The sequence below is a fragment of the Mastomys coucha genome, unplaced genomic scaffold (assembly GCF_008632895.1).
Source record: "Mastomys coucha isolate ucsf_1 unplaced genomic scaffold, UCSF_Mcou_1 pScaffold9, whole genome shotgun sequence".
NCBI classification, from domain to species: Eukaryota; Metazoa; Chordata; class Mammalia; order Rodentia; family Muridae; genus Mastomys; species Mastomys coucha.
The window spans coordinates 3,706,515-3,729,129 of record NW_022196915.1 but is presented as its reverse complement, the minus strand read 5'-3'; the positions used below and the strand labels follow the sequence as shown (position 1 = coordinate 3,729,129).

Here is a 22,615-nt window from a genome sequence, read left to right as displayed (position 1 = left end):
AGGGAAGGAAGGAGGGACAGTGGCCCTTCCAGTTCCAACATTACCACTTCCTTTTGTGTACTTTCTTACGGCTGGCGATTCCTTGACTCTTTTTGTCCCTCCTCCTATTCCCCTGAAAGGCCTATATGTTTGCCTGCTTCTCATTTTCCAGGTGTCTCTTATTGATATTGGTGTTTGAAAATTCAATCTGCTGGCACAGATCTGTGAAAGTTTGCTTTGAGTTTGTAGTATGTGTGTACATTCTTAACTATGCATTATTTATGTGCTGCTGATAGACTGTATCTTGAAAGTCTTGCTGATTTTCTGGTTAGGAGACCAGGAAATTCTTTTATTTATCTAGATCTCTTTGATAAAAGCTTAGCTTATGTCTAGAAATGTTTCCCGGGATATAAATGCATATGCATATGAACAGGCACCACAGCACATGAAGATGGATGATTATACATTCTTCAAACAAAGGTTTGAACTGCACCTGCTCCCATAGAAGAATCTCGATCACCTGTCTAATTGGGGCCAGGCTTGTGGGTCTGGATGCTCCTTCAGGACCAGCTTCTACAGTGCTTCAAGATGGTGAGGTGTCCAGCTACGCTTGCTGGTTGCTTTGCAGCTAGGAGTCAGTGGAAGGCAGTTGTAGGGGTGGAAAAACATGGTGCTTTTTTAACCCCACAATCCTGTTGTCCAGAATTCCTATGTGAAAACTTGAGCTCCAGCAGGAACCTTGAACCAAGAAGTCTGGAGAAAGCAGCCAATACTAAGAAATGCAGAAAGAATCCAAGCCTCTGATGATCAGAGAGCCCGCCTCCTCCTATAAAATGAACCATGTGTTCAAGCCATAGTTCCTTATAGTTTCCTTTATGGCAGTCTCAAAATCCTCTTCACAAATTTAGCTATTTACAAAGCTATTAGATGATAGGATACATTCATTTGTTTCAGATCAGAAGGCCTGGTTAAGTCCCAGTCACTGAGACAGTGAGGTCTTCAGACATGGCTCCTTGCCACCCTCTATCTCCTGGTCTAGAAACAGGCAACTAGCAACACGAGCATGAGGTCATATCTGTTCTCCCGTGAGGATGCTTCTGGTTGTTCTTAGCTCAATAGCAACACTAGAGAAAATAGAGGAAAGGGGAAGGGGAAAAACTATTCGGAGCACAACGTCACCTGTGAAAAGCCCTTCTAGGAATGCGCTGCTTGAACATGTTCAGACTGCTGCTTAAAAATGAACCAAGAATAAGCAGACTCAGGGGGCAAGTTAGCTAGGTGAGGCCGGAAGGAAGAATGGGCCAAGATTAGAGACAGCTAGCTAGGAACAGTCCTGGGTGCTTTTACAGATCATCAGTCCTTCTTACTTTTTATAATTGTTTATTTCAATTTTCATTACCTTTTAATTGAACTTTTACTCTGGTCTTGGTCTCAGCACTTAATATAAAATCTTTCCTCTTGTTAAGTGCACAATGCAGTGTTGTAGATGCTGATAGGTGACTCATCTGTGGAACGGAAACTTTTATCCATCGACATAATTTTCATACACTTCATATCTTTTGATAGAATGTTGCCATGACTGCTTTCTAAGACCTTAGCAACGAGCATTGTACTCTTAGCTTTTGTGAATTTGATTATATAAATATACGAGAGGGTAGGCATGCGTACACACTCATGTGTGGGGAGGCCAGAAGTCAACCTTCTGTATCATTTCCCAGGAGCCACACACTTTGTTCTTTGAGACAGGATCTCTTACTGAGATCCAGACCAACAGGTTAGTGAGTCTTGAAGACCTACCAGTGTCTCTCTCTCTCTCTCCCCCCAGTGAAGTGGTTAAAGTACAAGCCAGTCTGCCTAGCATTTTATAAAGAAGCTAGGGATCAAACTCAGGTCTTCATGCTTGCAGAGGAAACAGTTTGCTATTTTACTATACCATCTTCCCAATCTTCCTAGAACTCTATCTGTCTGTCTGTCTGTCTGTCTGTCTGTCTGTCTGTCTATCTATCTATCTATCTATCTATCTATCTATCTATCTATCTATCATCTATCATCTATGCATACATATATACACAGACGTTTGAGCACACTTGAAAGCATGAGCTCTCTCTCTCTCTCTTTCTCTCTCTCTCTCTCTCTCTCTCACACACACACACACACACATCTTTTTTTGGGGGGGGAGGCTTACTATATAATCTAGGCTGACCTGGAACTGACTATGTAGCCCTTGAATTCACAGAGACTTTTTCTGATCCATATTCCCAAATGCTAAGATTACCGGTATAAGACACCATATTTGGCTGAGTTACATTAGGTGGCTAAATTTGGTTATAGTAGATGTATCAATTAAATTGTAAAAATAAAACCAATGGAGAAAATATCCATAGGCTAGATTTCAATTATTGACATTGTACCCTTATTCTCATTTCATGGAAAACTGAAATCACATGTTGGATTGGTAAAAGGGTAGGGGTTGGATTTGGGTTGGAGCATGTCCAAAACCCTGGTTTTGGGAAGATAATATTCCCTGTCACTGGAGTGACGAAGATAGGCCTTTTCCATTTGGCTAAGTTGACTCTTAGTGACTTGAATCACAAGGATGCAAACACTGCTCCAACTCTTGCATTACATAATTCCATTTCTGCTCTCATGCACGTTGTTAAGCTGGTTGGGAGAAAATTTGCTAAATTAAATTTGGTTTGATTAGGAAATTTGCATCATGTGCATTCAAAGTACGGCATGTGTGGGTTAAAAACATGTTCTGGTTATTTAAAAAATGTTTTACAGATGACTCAGTTTTACCATAGCTTCATTAGTGAACTAAATCTGTGTTCCTGTGGATGCATTTGGGGAACTCATTGCCTTGGCCTTTGTTGGGAAATCTCCTAAGTCCCAGAACATCTGTCCTGTCCACAGAAAAGTATGATAGCCTCAAAGGCTGGGTGGGACACCTTCCTGTCCTCCCTGCTTCGGCTCCCTGAGACCCTCTCACGGGTCCCTTTACTTCCTTTTCAAAAACGTTTGCTACTTCCCATCAGTCCTCCTGAGGCAAGCGCGAGGCCTCTTTCTTGGTCTACATTTCAATGTCACCTTCTGCCCAACCTCTAAACAAAGGCATGGAGATATTTAAGAAGAACTGTATGAAGTGTTTCAGGCTGAGGAAGGGGCTTGAGAGGAGGTGAGGAGGTGAAATATCACAGAAGGGTGTAGGGTAGGGCAGTTGCCAACAGCAAGCAGTGGAATCCATGAGCTGCTGTGTTAGAGAGAACACAGAGGCTCACATTTTGGTCCCAGTGCCTGCTTTGATGAATGCAGTCTTGTATTTTATAGTCACTGAACAGCATCCAAGGAGTAGGTGAAGATTTTTTAGAAAAACAGAACTGTTCCTATTATTTTAGGTGAGTAACTATTGGATCAGGAAGACACTGCATGGACAGCAGGTGTCCCCAAACCTTAGGAACTGTGTTGAGGACCAGGACTACCATGTAGCCCACTTATCTTTAAGAAGTTGTTCAGGTACACATATCTGGACTTTATCTTTTCACTTTGTGTTCTCCTCTTTATCTTTCTAGCTCCTGGAATGACAATGCCTGGTGTTGAGTGCACAGGTGATTTTTGACACAGGACATGTAGGGCACACTCTAGGAAGGTATACAGCACCCTGTTATTCTGGACAACTTCTTTATGTTTCAGGCCCCTGACCAATGCCCCCTTCTCCCTGAGGTAATGGTGACTACACCAATTCCTGTTACTATAGATGGACTAAGCTTTTTCTAGAACTATATTAAAATGGATTCATAGATTGCTCCTTTGCTTCTAATGCTTTATGATTTGGGCATGTAGAGAAACCCCCATGGCTTCTGTGTCTGAAATCAAAGAGCCATCTTGCAGGGATGTGTGGTATGAGGGTTTTCTGAGGTCTCATGGGGTTTTCTTTGGGGTGGAGGACTTCAGATGACAGTTTGATTGGGGGAGGGATGAGGAAGAAGCAGAGGTAGGGGGTTCATAGCTACCCTTCTCATCCTTAAACAGCACAGCTATCCCTTTCCATGCTGTGGAAATTGGGGTTCACTGAAAAGCTGCATTTGGGGAAAAGGGGAAATGGTTAATGTAAACACTAGCAGCATAGGAAATATTAATCACTACATTTTTGCATTAAAGAACCACAAATCTCAAGGTTCTTAAGTGATCCCATCTTCATGACAGTCCATAAATTTGCAGTACTGTTTACTGCTGAGAGAGTGGACAGCCCTGGAGGAGGGCTAGGGAGCAGAGGCAGCCAGGCTGTGAGATCCCAAGGGAGGGCCTGGGCACCCAAGGACTGTAATGTTAGCACTGGTTACCATCAGACAACACCAGCACCAAGAAGCCTAGACAATAGGCCAGAGGCCACAGGCAAAGGGAGGCACAAAGACTTCATTCAAAGAACCCTGCTCCGACGCCAGCCAACACTTCCATAGACTCCACCAGACCCCAGCCAGGCCTGCATGCTACCACTACCCGCTTTCTATGGTGAGCTTTTAAACTGCTAAAAATAATAAACACTGAAAAACATGCTGACATAGCTTTAGATGCAGAGACAAACGGAAATGTTGTTTTTTTGTTTTTGTTTTTGTTTTTTTGTTTTGTTTTGTTTTGTTTTTTATGTGTATGAGTACACTGTAGCTGTGCAGATGACCTTGAGCCATCATGTGTGTGGCTGCTGGGAATTGAACTCAGGACCTCTGCCGGCCCCGCTTGCTCCTGTGTAATCCACTGTAGCTGTCTTCAGATACACCAGAAGAGGGCGTCAGATCTCATTATGGGTGGTTGTGAGCCACCATGTGGTTGCTGCGATCCGAACTCAGGACCTTTGGAAGAGCAGTCAGTGCTCTTACCCGCTGAGCCATCTCGCCAGCCTGGAAATGTTGTTCTAACCATGAAAACAAACCAGCTTCAAAACAGCCCAACCTTCCAAGCAGGCTGAGCGATATTACCACACTCCTCTAGATGAAGGTTGAGTCCAGACGCATCATCAGCAAGCCAAGGAAACCTCCGTCCACCCGCTTACACCCCTCCCTTGATCTAGCCAGGACTTATCTAATTCTTGTTTGTTTTTCTTTTCTTTTCTTTTCTTTTTCTATTTTTTTTTCACTCAAGGAAAAGATCCTTGAGCCGAGATTGGATTCTTCAAACAGAGTTGTCTCATGAAACAAGAGGAATGGCTCCATCCAGCAATCTGGGATCGCCCTTCTGAGTAAACTAACCTCATCTCTTCTCCTTGATACGGTTTTAGCCACACAGTACCTTGTATTTCTCTGGAATACCAACCTCAGTATGCTAAATAAAATTTCTAAAAAGTGATGATGTCACAGGTTTGAAGATATGAGAGTCAATTAAGAGCAAAAATAACCACAAGTACAAACAGCTAGTCAAGGCTGACCTCTGACCTTCTTATTCATTAAGTCATGTGTGGGCCTTGGTCCCACGCAGATCCTCTGATGGATGAGAGGGAAACCACGGATCTGGAAAAAAGGAAACACAAGACGATAAATATATATATTTTAAAATTAAGTTCTCCAGTATTTGACTAGTTGGTACCTGCTCTTATTTCTGTCTTTAAATGAGGTCTGGCTTCAGGGTTGTCTCCAAGTTTGAATAAATGTAAATTGACTTAGATGAAATCTCATTCTGAACTGGACATAGTTTTGTGAAAACAGAGGCTAACACCAGGCTGTAGCCGCAGAGCTCAGATAGGGGACAACCTTCCAGCCTCCCAAAGGCCTCCTTTTCTATGGGACTTCAAGAACAACACCCAAGAGTTTTACATTCCCAGCCTGGGAAGAAAGCTGAGAAGAAAACAAGAACCTCCAGACCACAGGAGATTTTATGCTAATGAGAGGCAGTATCCTATTCCAGGGACGAGCCAGCATCCCTCTGCTGCTGAAGGTGTTACCCTTGCTCCTACCTTGAGAGAGGGCCTCAGCATGGGGCCTCATTCCAGCCCAAAGTGAAGTTGCCTAAAGACTGTATTCTATGTGGCCTATCAGGGACACTTTCTGCATATAGATACACAAGGTGGCACCTGCTGAGGGCAGGTGGCGAGGGGCAGCACCTGTGTCTGGGAGTCTCCATGGTTCATGGCAAGCTGCCTTTCTGCTGTGGCTTCATAACTTGTGATTGTTGTGGGGAACTGAAAAGTCTCAGGAAGAGATTAGGCACATAAACATCTGTATTCCTGACACTCAGAACTGAAGAGAGGTTTTTGTTTTGTTTTGTTTTTTGTTTTCCTTTTTCACATTCATTCTTTCTGTTTCAAGAAAGTAATAAAAAGGCTATTGGTATAATCTCCTTTAAAGCCCCACCCCAAGGCTGGATCATAAGTTGGTTTATAAATTGCCAGCCTTTGTTTCTTTTGTATTCACAAGAATATCTATGTATCCATGGCAATGGTATGCTTATGGGTTATTTTGTGTTTTGTTTTGGAGACAAGGTCTCATTTTTGTAACCCTGGCTGTTCTTGAACTCAGTCTATAATTCAGGCTGAACCTAAACTAATGGTGATCCTCAGGCTTGTGAGTACTGGTATTGCAACAGTGAGCCACCATTTCTTAGCGTGGGCATGGGTGGGGTTTTTTGTTTGTATTGGAGTGCATCATAAATATTATATTACTAAATTGTTGTTCTCTCTTTAAGTTCACTGAGACACTGGCCTGGAGATAACGTTGCTCCCTCTTCCCACCTGCTGCAGACCCAAGCATATTGGTGGTCTTAAAGCCTCTTCCAAGAGCCCTTGACCAGGGACGGGCTGCTCCCAACCTATGGGAAGAGAAATGAAAAAGGGCAAAGCAGCCCTAGAGTAAAACCATTATGCCCTTAAGAACAGATAGGAAGACAAGCCACTTCCACACAGGCTAGGGGTGTGTCCATCTTGTGATATAGAAACACCTGCAGTGCTGGGCCGCAGTGCAGCATGTCCACCTTTTTGTGAGAATACCATGAACCGGGAAGGGCTCAGCTCCTCATAGAGCAAGGAGTCTACCTACTGAGCCATAGGCACAACCCAGGTATTGCAAATTTACCACATGACATGACTTTCTGTCTCTGTATGTCTACATTTAAAAAAAAAACCTCATATACTTATTGTACAAAGTTCTGGACTTCACTATACTTGTCTATATGCATGAATGTACTTTAAGCACCCTTTCTAGGAACCTTATACCCTTGCTTTCCTTTCCTGCATCTCCATGGTATGCATAAGAACTCTCCCCACTGCATTGTGTAAACACTCGGTTTCTGCCCCTTCACAACTTCAGAAAATCCCTATTTATCACATTAAAGGAACTCCTGGCCACCAGAACATGTGCGACACATGTTGGGCATGTGCAGGTTTACTCGGCTGTCCTACTTAGCCCTGACCTTGTATTCAAGTAAGCTCATCCACATCATGCCTCCATGCAGAACCAGCATGCCATACAAGCAACACATACTTATTAAAATTTATTATTGCTAACATTGTCCACATGAAAACCACATTAAAGATGACTCTGGAGCTGCATTCACTTATTTTCTTCAAAATCCTTCTCTATTGCTCTCGTCATAAACTTCTTGTCATAAATCTCTTCTGCAACCTCCAATGAGAGGAGAAATGCTGATAGTATAGGCTAGAGACCAAGGCATGGAGATGCATGATGCATCCTAAAAGCATTTGCAAAGAGGAAGTCAATAGAGCAAAGAGGTTAATTCCTGGGGCAGAGTTGGTTTTATTGTAGTTTTGAGTACAAGCACACCCTGAACCCTGACATGAATATCTAAAAAATAAACAGTACTTTCTGTAGAAATGATATCAAACTTCTCTCTCTTTTTTCTTTTTTTCTAAAGATTTATTTATCTATTTTATGTATATGAGTACACACTGTAGTTATACAGATAGTTGTGAGCCTTCATCTGGTTGTTCATCTGGATTGACTTTAGGACCTCTGCTTGCTCTGGTCAATCCTGCTCACTCCTGCCCCATTCGCTCAGGCCCAAAGATTTATTTATTATTATAAATAAGTACACTGTAACTGTCTTCAGACACACCAGAAGAGGGAGTCAGATCTCATTACGGGCGGTTGTGAGCCACTATGTGGTTGCTGGGATTTGAACTCAGGACCTTCTGAAGAACAGTCAGTGCTCTTAACCACTGAGCCATCTCACCAGCCCAACTTTTCTCTGTATATATATGAATATACTTTAATAATTTAATTCTGATTTAGACTCTAAGGAATAGATTTGAATGTGGTTACATGAAAGCAATATAAAGCCCCCAACCTGATTCATGTTAAATACTTAGTTAAATTTTATTATACTTTTTCTTTTTAAGATAGGTTCCCTTCTGTTTCCAAGACCAGCCTGGAACTCACTATGTAGCCCAGGCTGGCTTAGAACTTTTGATCTTCTGCCCCAGCCTCCAGAGTGCTTAAGCCATAGGCATTGAGCTTATTACATAATTTTTTTTATAAAGTACACTTTATGGCTAGTAGCAATAATTTCTCATGCTTTAGTCCTCACAGTGACCATATGAGATAGACAGTATTAACGGGTTTGTTTTCCAGACTAGAAAAGGGCAGGCAGAGAAAGATTAGGTACATGCCCAACAGTAAGAGAGACACTGGAGAGGTGCCACACTCCGGAAGCCTGACCTTACGGGCTTGTTCTGAACGCCTGAGAACAGATGCTGGTTTCAAAGTGAAAATTGTTAAGAACTGGAGATGTTGGTGCTGGGGAGGTGGCCCCAGATGCTGTGTACTACGAAGAGCATCTATCTTCATGGTGTTTCTGCAAAGCAGCCTAATTCAAGTGTGTCCTAATTCAACAAGCGCATAGTGTTGACTTGGGTGTGCTGAAGGCCATTTAAAGAGGGCGGATGAAGCCTAAACCTTCCCGACCTAAACCTGGCTTTAACTCTTCTCTTGAGAAAACAGGGAACTGGGAATTTGCTCAGAGCTCAAAGGAGACTGTCCAAAGTAGAGATGAGGGTCCTTTCCTGGGGCCACTATAGTTTAGAAATGTGTGTCTTTTACACCTTTTTAAATTGGAGCAAAAATATGCTACTAGTGTGGTTATTTTGTATTTCAAAAGAATCTTGCTTTGCAACTGATTCGTATTCCAGCTTGGGATACATATATCTGTGGGTGGCTCCTTTTGCTTGATCATCTGTACTGAGGTGAGGTTGGCCCCATTCCTCACTGCTGCTCCCAGTTAATGGAAATTGAAGGGTAAAGGACAAATAAAGTTTCTTTAACTTGGTCCACTCCTATGTTATTTATAAATGGCTCTCCCCTTGATCTATTTTAGGGGCAGGCAGTAATCATGAACAAACAAAACAACACAGAAGAAACTAGCAATTACATAAAATACAATTTCACTGCAGAGCTCTGAAAGGGTTAAACTTATATGCCATTTATTTGTTCATTTATTTTGCAACGGGGGTCCCATTATGTGACTTGAGATGGACTCTGAAAACTAGGCTGGCCTCAAACTCACAGAGAGTGGCTTGTTTCTGCTTCCTGAGTTCTGGGATTAAAATTGTGGCTCAGCACATCTGGCTAATCAAAAATCAATTCTCTCTGTTTGTCTGTCCATCTATTAAACCATCTCTGAGGTCTCAGCGCTTACCTGAAGTGGACCAAATTATGTGAGCAGCCTATGTTCCTTTTGTGTCTGTTTTGAAAGGGTTTGCTAAATCTTTTTCAAATTTATTTTGACAGGCATATTGTATTCCCTTATACCAACATATGGTCATGGCTGTTGAAGTGTGTGAGGTTTTCTTTTCTTCATATATATTGCAGGGGTTCTATGTCTTGTGTTGGGCCCTACCTGACCTTGGTTTGGGCCTTGAAGACAAACTCGAGCCTGGCTCAATTTTCAAGAACAGTCATTCACCTCTGCTTGAGAATGGCTCAACACGACCTAGATGAAATGGCCTCAGCCTAGCTACCGCTGACGTCTAAAATTTTCATAGGCCCCGTGAAGTCACCCCATATCCTTCGTCATCTCACACCATACACCTATCCTCACTTCCTTGCCCTGTCAATATAAGCAAATTGTTGCCACATTAAAGAGAATTCCTGCTTCGACAAGATTCCTGTAATAACAACAAATGCCACATTCTCACGCCTGCACTTACCTCCCACCCTCCCTCACCCCTACACTAACCTTCCACCACTCCTCACCCCTGCATTAACCTTCCACTCCCATCACCCTTACACTAACCTTCCACCCTCTTTTATCCCTGCACTAACCTTCCACCACTCCTCACCCCTGCATTAACCTTCCACCCTCCCTCACCCCTGCACTAACCTTCCATCCACCCCTCACCCCTACACTAGCCTTCCACCCTTCCTCACCCCTACACTAACCTTCCACCCTCTCTCATCCCTGCACTAACCTTCCACCACTCCTCACCCCTACACTAACCTTCCACCCTCCCTCACCCCTACACTAACCTTCCACCCCATCACCCCTACACTAACCTTCCACCCTCTCTCATCCATGCACTAGCCTTCCACCCTCCCTCACCCCTGCACTAACCTTCCATCCACCCCTCACCCCTACACTAACCTTCCACCACCACCCCTGTTTAGTGAAGAAGTTGAGTCCTTTCTCCCTGCATCCCTCAATTCTATTTTCAACCACATCACTTTTTGCTCCATGAAATTTTATCAAACATGATCATGCACACATTTGAGAAAGTTCTTGCTCCATTTAAGTGTCTCACTGTTGTCCCATGATGTTGGGGACATATCTGATTTGGCCTCTTCAAGAACAGCACAGTGATAATGGCTCCATCAACTGTCTCCATAAAGCCACAATGGCAGAGTCACCCAGCTACTGTTGTCCCTAGAATCTCAAGAGCCCAGGCTGGACTAGAAGACCTAGCCTGCTAATCTTTGGACCCAGGCACTCATAAATGGTAATTGTTTCAAGCTTCTGGGCTTGGGGATAATTTGTTACTGACTAAGGAAGCCCACATGATATCACTGAGCACTGTTAACTGACACACTGATCTGTTGGACTAACAAATGACCACCCAGAAGACAGTTTAAGACTCCGTAATAAATTTAGCAAATACTTGCCAAATGTCAGCTGGACCAGGAAAGATTTATCTAGGATATAGAGATAAGCCAAGCTAAATAAAAGTACCATGCAAACAAATGAAAATACAGGGGAAAGAAAATGCTTAAATCAAAAGATGGGAAATGCAGTATCTAGGAACTCAGCAATGGGAGCAAGCCCTTTAACTATTCAGGCAAGAATGGAGGAATGGGGGGCTGGCTATAGGGCTCAGCAGATATAGGTACTTGTTGTCAAATCTGATAACCTAAGTTTTATCCATGAAACCAACATGGTGAAAAAAAAGAACTGACTCTTGAAATTATCCTCAGAGCAATATACTGTGGCATGAATGCATACACACAAACAAACAAGTAATGATGAGGGTGATGATGATGATGGTGATGGTGATAGTTGTGAATGGAGGGTGGATACTAGGACCAGGCTTGTGGCCCAGGCTTACTTAGTGGAAATAGTAGCTCTATGGGTCTGCCCCATAGTATCTGGAGCACAGAGGAGATGAAATTGTAGTCATTGGAGGTAAAATCATTGGAAGAGAGAGAGCTGGAGTCATCCTGGCTCCCTCTTCCTTCTGTTTCTTTCTCCTCTCTCCTTGCAACGGCTGAGTCTAGAAGATACAGAAGCTCAGGAGGTTGCCTGTGGGTAAGAAGGGGAGGGCAGAGAAAAAATCTGGGGGTGGATAAGTGTGGAACAGTCGTGATCTGCCAGGCCCACACAACACCCCTTCAGTGATGACTGTTGAAGCCATGAATATGGTGGAAAACCAACTCAGGCTCAGTTAGAAAGTACAGCAGGGCCCAGGGCAGGAGACCAGGGAGAGGACTGTGGACTGTGGCCCTTGTAGGATAGAATACTGAGAATCTCTGAGGGACTGTTAGTGAGGCACTCTGATTTGGGAGGGCAAAGCTTGGAGCTCCTCTGTGCTCCAGATACTATGGAGCAGACCCATAGAGCTACTATTTCCACTAAGTAAGCCTGGGACACAAGCCTGGTCCTAGTATCCACCCTCCATTCACAATCATCTGGAGGTACATACAGTAGGTAATGCTACAAAGGCAGAATAAGTATCACTAATTTGGGATTCTACCAGGAAGACTGGGTCTGTGTTCTGAGGTCAGCAGGACATGTAATGGCTTGGAGCAGGGAATACTGTTACTCCAAACTATGCATTCGCATTATTGCCCTCCATCTAGCATGAGGAAGACATTGATGTTAGATAAACTAGTAACTAGTAAGCATGGGCTCTGGGGAGCTTCCAGTCCTCCTTAACTAATTTGTAGGGTCTTGTGCAAGCCTTCACTTTTCAGAGAGGTGGTGCACGGCTCTCACATGGCTCTCATGGACCTAATGACTCCTGACCCCATCAGAAAGTTTAAGCATCAGAATCAAGAGGGGAATGGAGAAAGCTTCCATTTTAATTCTTATAGTGGGGATCAAAACCATGAGAGTAGTCATGGGAATGGATAGAGAAAAAAAATGTTATAACACAAAAAACAATGTTATAACACTTATAAGGAATGATCTAAACAAACGGTCTAGAAAAACTCAACAGAAATGAAACAATCTCAAGAGAGCCTGGAAGCTTCAACTTTGGGCTATAGCTGTCTGCTACCCTCTCTCCTCCCTCTACATCTTGAGGGGAGCAATCCATGTTTTCCAAAGCATATTTCTTATGCTAAAAAGGTTTCTAGGTGAACATGCGGTAAAAATGTGTCCTTCCCATGTTCAACACAGACATCACTAATCCAACACAAGCTCTTTTCGCTGCTGCCAAGTTCAAACAGACTGTACATTCTCCTGTCAGGACCTTGAGTAGCCAGGCTTGAGATGTAAGGCATACCTTTGTACTCTGACTTTTCTGGGACCACTTTGTATTTGTTTTGCTAGCTACCCTTTTATTCCAGAAGAACGGAGCATTGGTGACTGTTTTATCCTTGATGGTGTTACATACTCCAATCTGATGTACAGATATGCATTTATATTCACATCATCACACACGGGAGGGCTAGTTACATACAGTCTGGTCACTAGCTACCTATTTTACTTATGTTCATGATTCCTTACCTTAAGGATGTTTTCTGAAATTTAGAAAGACTAGAATCACCTTCAGTATAGAGCCATAATAAAGACGGTCAGGTCCACTTTTTTTTGTTGTTGTTGTTTTTTGTTTTGTTTTGTTTTGTTTTTTTTAAACTTTTTCAGTTGATGAATGAGGTGACTGTCATTGTATACATCAACATGAAGACTTACCCTGCTCCCCTCAACACCAAACTGAAAAGAATAGATTGTTCAATTCAGACAGAGGGCGCCAAGGTGTGTCAAGCCAGCCTTTGTACAGCAGCTGACTATGGCTGAAAACTGAAAGGCAGAGAGCAAACCCCCAGTCTCTGCTCTCAACACATCTCTTCCGCCCGGTAATTTACACCGTGTGGGAGCAAGCCCTTTGTTTTATCGTCATTTATTGTTCCTTTTCCAACAGCAATGGAATTACAGCATTGGTTTACTGGCCTTTCTCTCAGGTAGAATTATACTATTCTCCCTCTTACCCCTTGTAACAAAGATGGCATTCAGCATGCTAGGGCCACCCTGGAGGATCTGCGATCAGAGTGTGGCAGGAAAACCACTGCCTGCAAAGTAGCAGGAGCAGAAGCCGGGCCCTGGCTTGTCAGATTAGACCCAAGAACACACTTTGTCAGGATTGCCTTTGCCCAGCAAATGCCATCTTAGCCACAGCAACCATCAAGCAAACAAGGCCAGAAGACACATGGACAGAAGGTCGGTTAGGAAGACAGACTCATGAACACCACACAGGACTGCTTCTTTGCAAATATGGAGCCTCTTATTTAAACAATTTTAAAGTGTCTTCTGTTTTGAGGACAAAATAGATCCATAATATGGGATTGTCAAATTGGATGCCCCTTGGCAACTCTGTGCATACACAGAGCTCAGAATCTGGAGTGTCCCTTCTGCCATTTCCATCTTCAGTCTTCATCCACTTCCTTCCTGCTTGTCCTCCTCCTGGATCACCCTGTCAACATGCTGACAGCTAGGGAGTGCATCAGAAGCCTGATGTGTCTATATGCTTGTTTGTTTAGGATGTCTGCTTTTAAGAATTTATCTGAAAGGAATGATCATGGATGTTGTGACATAGATGTCCACACAGTATCATAAATACAGGAAAAGGCTAGAAAGAGCAACAAGTAATTGTAAAATTGGGTAACTGGGTGTCTGGTGGTTTCTCTTTTATTTTGTATACTCAACTACATTTTCTAAATCATCCCTTCTAAAAATGGGACAAATATGTTGAAAACAACAGACCGGCACTTGGTACAGGTCATTGGTGAGTCCCCAGCTGGAAGATCCTCACCTTCATGTTTAGACACTTCAGTGACCACCTGGGCTACATATACTGTAGCCAAAGGCTCTGTGCCTCAGGCTCCACCACTGTAATGGGGACAATAATGTTTCCAAGCTGAGCTGTGATAGAATTAAATGTAATAAATTAAATACTGACATGCACAAAGCCTGAGATGACAGCCTTTGTCAGGATGACTCTGGCCCAAGGAAGGGGCAGGTACCATACCATGCTTAGTGTGAACCATGGACCAATTCTGAGAGTCCCTAAAGCCATGCCTCTTATCTGGAACATCTTAACGCCCTGGTAAGTTAAACATTGTATTCTTTGTGGCTACAATATAATGTCTTAACAGGATTATTGTCTGTTTCAAATACATCCACTTTAGGTCAATTCAACCTTAATATATCTGTGTCAAAGTGAAGATGGCACACTTTCTCAGGAAGCAGTTCTGAGATATTTGCCACGAGCATAGCTAAATAATAATAATAGCAATAACAACAACAATAATATTCAGAAGTGTACTTTTGGCAGAGGAAAACAACCCCAGGCTGGGGCTCAACATGCAGAGATGCGAAACAGCAAATAGGCAGTGTCTAAATGAATCCAGCTGCACAAACAAGACAATACTCTCTAGTGTCCGAAGGATTGTGATATATGTAACACTGAAGTCTAAGGCACGGACATAAAAAGCAGACATTCCAAAACCATAATTCAGAAATGAATTAATGATACAATTAGCAATTTCTAGGTTAACCACTAAAAAAATGAGTAAAAGAACAAACAAATCAACCCAAGAGAGGAGATGAAATGCTCTAATTAAATCAAAATAACAAGGATAAGGACAAGGAGAGAGGAGAGCCAACAGTGGGATGTGGAGGGAAAAAACAAAAAGCACTTTGATAGACTCTATGTAAAATACAAGTTATTTCATAAAATATCATATATGAAACTAAGTGCTAAGAGCTGCTTAAATGAGATACAGGAACTAGGAGATGCCCGTAAAAATATGCATTTCACAGCAATAAAGGAGGAAGTTGTAGGGAGACATGAGAATTGAACTCAGTCACGAAGCCACAGAAGATTGAGAATTAGCATTGTTGGAATTAAGCCTGAAGCTGGAAAAACCCACCAATGTGTGTGAGAGAGCAACACACAGTCTCAGCAACAGGTAGAAGCAGGTGGCAGATGGGGAAGGACAGGGACACCGGAATGTGACCATCATATCTGACTGATACCAACTGTGTAGAACATTGACCAACAATTGCAGAGTACACAGAAAGTACACAGAACGTTTTTCAAAGTTTACTCTGCACCAGGCCGCAAACAGGGAGGTCTGAACAAGCTTCAAAGGGCAAAACCATTCAGAATCTAGTCTGACTATGGTGATTCGCCTCTAACTGACACATGGGTAACGTGCGCTGGAAATTAGACAACGTTAAGTGTACTGGGAGGAAGTTATGACACAGCACAGGTATAGAAGCTGCTAGTGATTGCAGCAGAATTAGCATTGCATCCGTTCTAGCTGGTGTTCCATACAATGTTGTTCAGTTGCCCAGTACTACAGTGTCTACCCACAAGATGCATATTCCTTGTCCAGATGACCAGCAGCAACAGTATGGTAAGACTGGTTCCTGTTACAAATTGTTTTTCTCCATCTCTCTTGACAGTGCCCTAAAGGCATTTAAACTCACCAGTGACACCCAGTCATACCATTTGCCTGTATTCTGGATCCCAGTGAAGTTCCTAGTTCACAGGGTCCACTCACCACCACCACCCCACATCTGCCTGGCTGAGCCTGGTTCCTTGGGGCTCCCCAGTGTGGCTCTTCTTAAACCTGTAAGAATATTGAATGTTTTAATTTCCTATGCCTCTCCCAGCATAGATCCATGGACGTTTTGTTGAGATCCTTAAAGACCACTCAATGAGACTTATTCTCTCTACTACTACTAGAAGGAATCTTTCTTCACCTTGTGCCTTGTAGCAAGCCTCCTTCATACTGTCTTTAACTACCTCTTGAACACACTGCCAAAAGTGAAAATGAGACCAAAGAAAGGAAGAGATGAAGTTACTGTCTTTTGACCTCATAATTGTGTATGAGTAGAACAAAAGTGGCTACAGAGAAGTTATTAAAAGTGATAAAAGAATTAAGCTAGATCACTGGATGTGATGGCAACACGAAAATTGAGTTGGAAATATAAAATAGAAAATTTAGAAAACTAACACACATTGATATAATATCACTTTATAGATAAGTAATAGGCAAACTTCTATCTAGAGAACTGTTAAGATTTGCTGACCAAACACCAAGGGGAGAAGAGGAATCCATGAACATAGACGGAAACAGTAATGTAAAGTTGGTAGTTCTCTGTAAATTAGAGTATAGATTGAATAAAATACCCATTAACACCTTGTACGTTTAGGAAGAGGGTTTAGAGGAAGTGAGAACACCATTTCTACAAAGTATATGGAAAAGCAATGAGTCAATAACAATCAAGGGGACCTTGAAAGAGGAAAAGACAGAACTCGACACTAAAGGAGAAAGACCCGCAGGACTCTGAGCTGAGTGGTAGTCCAATTGCTCAGTACATTCAGGATACAGGCTGCATCAGAAGCATGCGGTGGCTAAAATCTGCATTGAGAAAGTCTCCCAAGCATAACAGTGAACAAAATAAACCACACATACAAGACAAGTGAATCTCACATTTCAGAACTCAGATGAGCCCATTCTCTCCTTTGGGAAAGGACAGGGGTGGGAGAAACTGAGGCATGAGAAGAGCTGTTACTACAAACCGTTGAAATGGAGGTTCCACATGGGTATTCATTCTGGGAAAAGTTATCAATCTGTATTCTAATGACTTGCCATATCTGTAATAAGCTTTGCTTTAATAAGCCAGCTTAGGAAATTTTAAGGAAAATCAAGTCCCTCTCTCTCTCTCTCTCTCTCTTTCTCTCTCTCTCTTCTCTCTTCTCTCTTCTCTCTTCTCTCTCTTTCTTTCTCCTCTCCCTCCCTCTCTCCTCTCCTCTCCTCTCTCCTCCTCTGCTCTCCTCTCCTCTCTCTTCCTCTCTCTCTCTCCTCTTCTCTCTCTCTTCTCTCTTTCTCCTCTCCCTCCCTCTCTCTCCCCTCTCCTCTCCTCTCCTCTCCTCTCCTCATCCCCTCCTCTCCTCTCCTCTCCTCATCCCCTCCTCTCCTCTCCTCATCCTCTCCTCTCCTCTCCTCTCCTCACCTCTCCTCTCCTCTCCTCTCCTCTCTCTTCTTCTTCTCTCTCTCTTTCTCCTCTCCCTCCATCTCCTCTCCTCTCCTCTTCTTCTCTCTCTTTCTCCTCTCCCTCCATCTCCTCTCCTCTGCTCTTCTCTCTCTCTTTCTTTCTCCTCTCCCTCCCTCTCTCTCCCCTCCCCTCTCCTCCCCTCCCCTGCCTTCTCCTCTCCTCTCTCTTTCTTTCTTTTTGTATGTGTGTGTGATTACTGTGTGTGGCTCATGGGAACATTTGTGTATGTGTTAGTACTATGATGGGACCTCTATCAGGGCTCGTGGTGAGTTTCAGACATCCTGACGGGCTTGTAAAGTGGTGCTATGTGTCTCTCTGTAATGGAAAGGGCAACAACTCTCCCACACCAGCTTTGTCTAACTACCCCAATTTTTTCTCTTTCCATAGGCTTTTGGAACACTCAGCCTTAACATTGTGTCCCCCAGAACATTATTTTCAGTTTTCCTTTAATATGAACACAACAAGAAATATATCTTCTAGAATGGCCCAGTGTGCAAACTTAGCCATCCTATGAAATGTGTGCTTCAGGAAACCCTGCCCTGGCTTTATGCAATGTTCTCTGCTGTCCTCTGCTCTAGCTTTCACAGGCTAACCTGCTGGAATAATGGTCACCCTTAAGGTGCTTGCACAGATCTCCGTTTTAGTGTTCACGAGGATGATGTCAGTGTGCACCAGTATGGAAGAGTGAAGACTGCCAAATTCCTGGTATTAACTAATTTAATGAATTTGGAAGCATTGGTATTTCCCAGGGTTCTTGGCATATATGAGACCCTCAGAGCAATGTTTCTGGAAAGTTGGTATGCATTTTGTGTATTTACCGTAAAGCCCAGATAGTTGTTAACGCCTAGCCTTCATTGACTTTACTTTCTCAACTTTTCTTCTACTTTATGCCAACATATTACAGGCTGTGTATCCTTAAATTAAGCTGTCTTAAGTTTTTTTTAGAACAAGTTTTTAAAATATCTTTTCAGAGTGGCACAGTAAATCCTTCAGATTGGGTGCAAGAGATGGGGATGCAGGAGCCTGCAGGGCTAGGAGGTCTGGTACTTGTGAGAGCCACACTTCCCGCCTACCTTGTAACAATGTCTGCATCACTAGGGCACAGAGCAGATGGCCAGTGTGACCACTTGACCGCACTTGCTGCTAACCTTCCAGGGAACCAAATCTGCTCCAACTTTCCGCGAAGACAGGTGGGAGAGCCATTGAAAGCTCACTCTGGGAAACACAGAGCTCTTTGAGAGAGGAACAAAGGCTCTGCTGAGGACAATGGAGACCGGTGTGAGCATCTCTGTGATAAAGGAGTTCCTGGTCTTGAGTTTCCTTATCTAGGTTTCTCAAGCCTTTGAGTCTGTGTGCCTACAGGGGAGCTAGCCACTAGGCTGGAACCAACTAGCTCAGGCACGTGAAAAAATCTTATCTGTTTGACACAAGAGAAAATTTCGCCTTAGTAAAACTTTTATTTTCGAGTATTCCCTTTGTTTCAACCGAGTAAAACTTGCTACAAAAGGTTCTCAGGTCACTTTTGGGCAAGCTACCAGTCCCAACACCTACAGAAAGCAAGAAATGTTTTGGATAAAGCACCATGGTCCACTTTGGGACTGTTGTCCTTTTGACAGCATAGTTGAAGGTTGTAATTGAGATATATGTCTGGTTATTTCTTTACTTAAAAAAAAAAGGGTTAGACAATGCTGGGGAATGTCTGTGGGCAGACACAACTGTAGACGGAGATTTACAGTTGTTCATGGGATGTTTGGCTCCATGTGGAATCAGAGACAACTGCTGATGAGAAGTGACTGTGCAGCCCCAGGCATCCAGGCCGAGAGGCCATGAGGTAGAAAATCACCACAAAAAGACACTACATACAAAAAACACGATAAAAGCCGGTTATAGGGCACATGCATATAATTCCAGAACATGGCAGTCTGAGTAAGAGGATTGACATAAGTGTGCAATCAGGCTGAGTAATAGAGCAAGGATGTGTCTTAAAAACAAAACAAAACAAAACAAAATAAAAAAGAATGCCCATATATGACCCAATCATATTTTTAAAAGATACACACACACACACACACACACACACCACAGAGCAAGCCTAAGAATGGCTGGAGGAATTAAGAATGTGCACTGCATTTCTTCTTTTATTTAGTTTTTAATATTTCTATTGTAGCTATATGTTACTGTATCAACTAGATAAACAAATTAAAGCCATTATATATATGTATATTTCAGCTGTTTGAATGGCCTCCTTGGCTCCTATATTTGAATACTTAGTCACCAGGGGGAATGGTGCTATTTGAAAGGATTAGAAGGGTTAGGAAGTATGGTCTTATTGGAGGATGTGTGTCACTGGGGTGGTTTTGAAGTTTCAAAAAGCCTATGCCAGATCCAGCCTCTCTCCCTCTGAGTCAGAATATAGCTCTCAGCTACTTCTCAAGAACCATACCTGCCTGGTCCCATGCTTCTCACCATGATGATAATGCATCAAGCCTCTGAAACTTTAAGCAAGCTGCCAATTAAATGCTTCCTGTTATAAAGTTGTCTTGATCTTGGAGTTTCTTCACAGCAATAGAACAATGACTAAGGAATGTATATGAATATGTGTATGTGTATGTGTATGTGTATGTATGTGTATATGTATATGTGTATGTGTATGTGTATGTGTATGTGTATGTGTATGTGTATGTATATGTATATGTATGTGTATATGTATATGTATAAATAATTGTACCCTGGGCCTTCGGCATCCTAGGCAAGCATTAAACAATCCAGATTTCCTTTTTCTTTTTCTTTTAAGATAAAGTCTCACTAAGTTGCCCAGGATGGCCTTGAACTCACTTTGTGGCTTAGGCAGGACTTGGACTTGTCATCATTCTGCCTTAACTTCCTGAGCATGATAAATTTCATTTAAAACTCTAGCTTGTTGATTCATTGTTTTTTTATAAGGAGATTTCAGAGTTAAATTTCTGATTTATCCTGGAGAACTGGAAGAGTGTACATTTCAGTGAATTACATGTAAAACAGAAGCAATGTACAGATCCCTACTCCAACAAGTATGTGCATGAAGGCAGAGCAAATTACAAAACTGGAAATTACAAAAAGGCTGGAGATGTAGCTCACTGGTAGACCTGTGAGTTCTATCCCCAGTGCCATCCATGGAGACTCTACTGCTGATATGTATTTTTCCCACATGGAGTCTGTGAAATACTTTTAAACTGCAGTCTGTAAATAACATTACAGATTGGAGAGGCCCAGCTGAGCATCCAGTCAGTAGAAACCCAAGAGTCAGGAATTCTCTCAGGATCACTCTCTAGTCCTACAGCAACTAGTGTTGCCAACCCGGTGACAGACAGCTCTGGACAGGCATTTGAAAAGGAAATGGAGGCAGGGAGAGGAATGAAGCTGCTGGCTTCAAGCAAGGACCATAGAACATTCTCCAAGCTAGCAGTCTGATCAGCACTCTCATTTTCATGCAACTTCTGTTTTTTAGCCATTTTTTGAACTGTGCCAATTATGTCAGTATAGATGTCACCAAAAATTCAGAGTTGTGCTAGCCAATATGGAGATGAAACATTCGACATGTTCTTATCATTGGTTTCCCTGACTTTATATATTTGACAGTTAATATCAGATATTTAAAAAAATGTCAATTCCTCTAGCTCATTGTTATTCTCACTTCCTTTGAATTCTAATAAGTTTTCTTTTTAATCATTTAATTTAAGTAAAATAAAAAATAGGTTTGTATAGAATGGTAGGAGATTAAACAGTGTTTTCACGAAGAACACAATTCTTCACTTATAATACAGTCATTTTATTCCTGTCTCTCATTTAAAGGTATCTAAATAAAGAATTTGAAAAGAGCTAAAAACTCCATCACAAATTGGACAGAAATGTGTTTACTCTGGAAACAACTATGGAGTTGTAATTAGTGACTTAGAATCTGGGATTGCGTTTTGGGGTTTTTGCTTTAATAATATATTTAATTTTATTCTATAGGTTTTAGGATGAGGGTGTCAGATCCCCTGAACTAGATTTACAGACAATTGTGAGCTGCCCTGTGGGTGCTGGGAATTGAACCTGGATCCTCTGGAAAAGCAGCCAATGCTCCTAACCACTGAACTATCTCTCTGGTACTTTGTTTTGTTGTTGTTTTTAAATCTAAAATAGAAAGATAAAGTTTCAACACGTCAGAATAATTTCTGATCCTTAGGCAAAGCCATTTGCTACTACTACTGTGGCACTGATATTAGACTGTTGAGTATGCATACTGAGGGAAAGAGAAAGGGACCGAACTGGGGGTGTGGGGAGCCAGGACCAAGGCTGTTGTGTGTCTGGATTTCTTCTCTCAAAGAAAAGAGTACATTGTTAACCTATGCTTAAAAGTGAAGAAAGCCAAACCAGGTTAAGTAATGGGCTTGGATGGGATAGATTACAAACTCCACGACTATGTGGATTTCTCCTCTGCTTCCCCTCCTGGGACTCTATGCCAGGCAGCTCTAGGTCACTGCACCACTGCAGGGCCTCTTCTGACTTAGCGGTGCTTTGAGCAGGGGGATCAACACAGCCAATATCTGTGTACAAAGATCTCCGTGTAAGGCTGCACCGATATAAGAAAATTCACAAGTGAATCAATCACTAGAAAATAGAGATTTTTTGGGGGGGGGGTGCAGCGCTCCAATTAGTAAGCACGAAGAGATGGTCTTATAAGAGCGCATGGTGGGACTCATGGCTTCAGCAGCATGTGTATAGCAGAGGATGGCCAAGTCGGTCATCAGTGGGAGGAGAGGCCCTTGGTCCTGAGAAGGTTCTGTGCCCCAGTGTAGGGGAATGCCAGGGCCAGGAAGTAGGAGAGGGTAGGGTGGCGAGCAGGGGGAGGGGGAGGGAACAGGGGTTTGTTCTTGTTTTTTTTTTTTTTTTTTTT

At 42.6% G+C, this 22,615-nt stretch overlaps 1 protein-coding gene across 8 annotated transcripts in view; it reads right to left on the bottom strand.

Moving 5' to 3' along the window:
• The window catches only part of Thrb (thyroid hormone receptor beta), a 353,365-nt gene that overhangs the window by 189,294 nt on the left and 141,456 nt on the right, over positions 1 to 22,615 (bottom strand). For 5 of the 8 annotated variants that reach the window (XM_031360979.1, XM_031360978.1, XM_031360974.1 and 2 more), the window contains exon 2: positions 5,406 to 5,480. The gene's annotated coding sequence lies outside the window, so the exon portion shown is untranslated. Of the gene's footprint in view, positions 1 to 1,378; positions 1,674 to 5,398; positions 5,481 to 22,615 lie in introns of those variants that run through there. The other 3 variants (XM_031360975.1, XM_031360981.1, XM_031360982.1) reach the window with 2 other exon arrangements.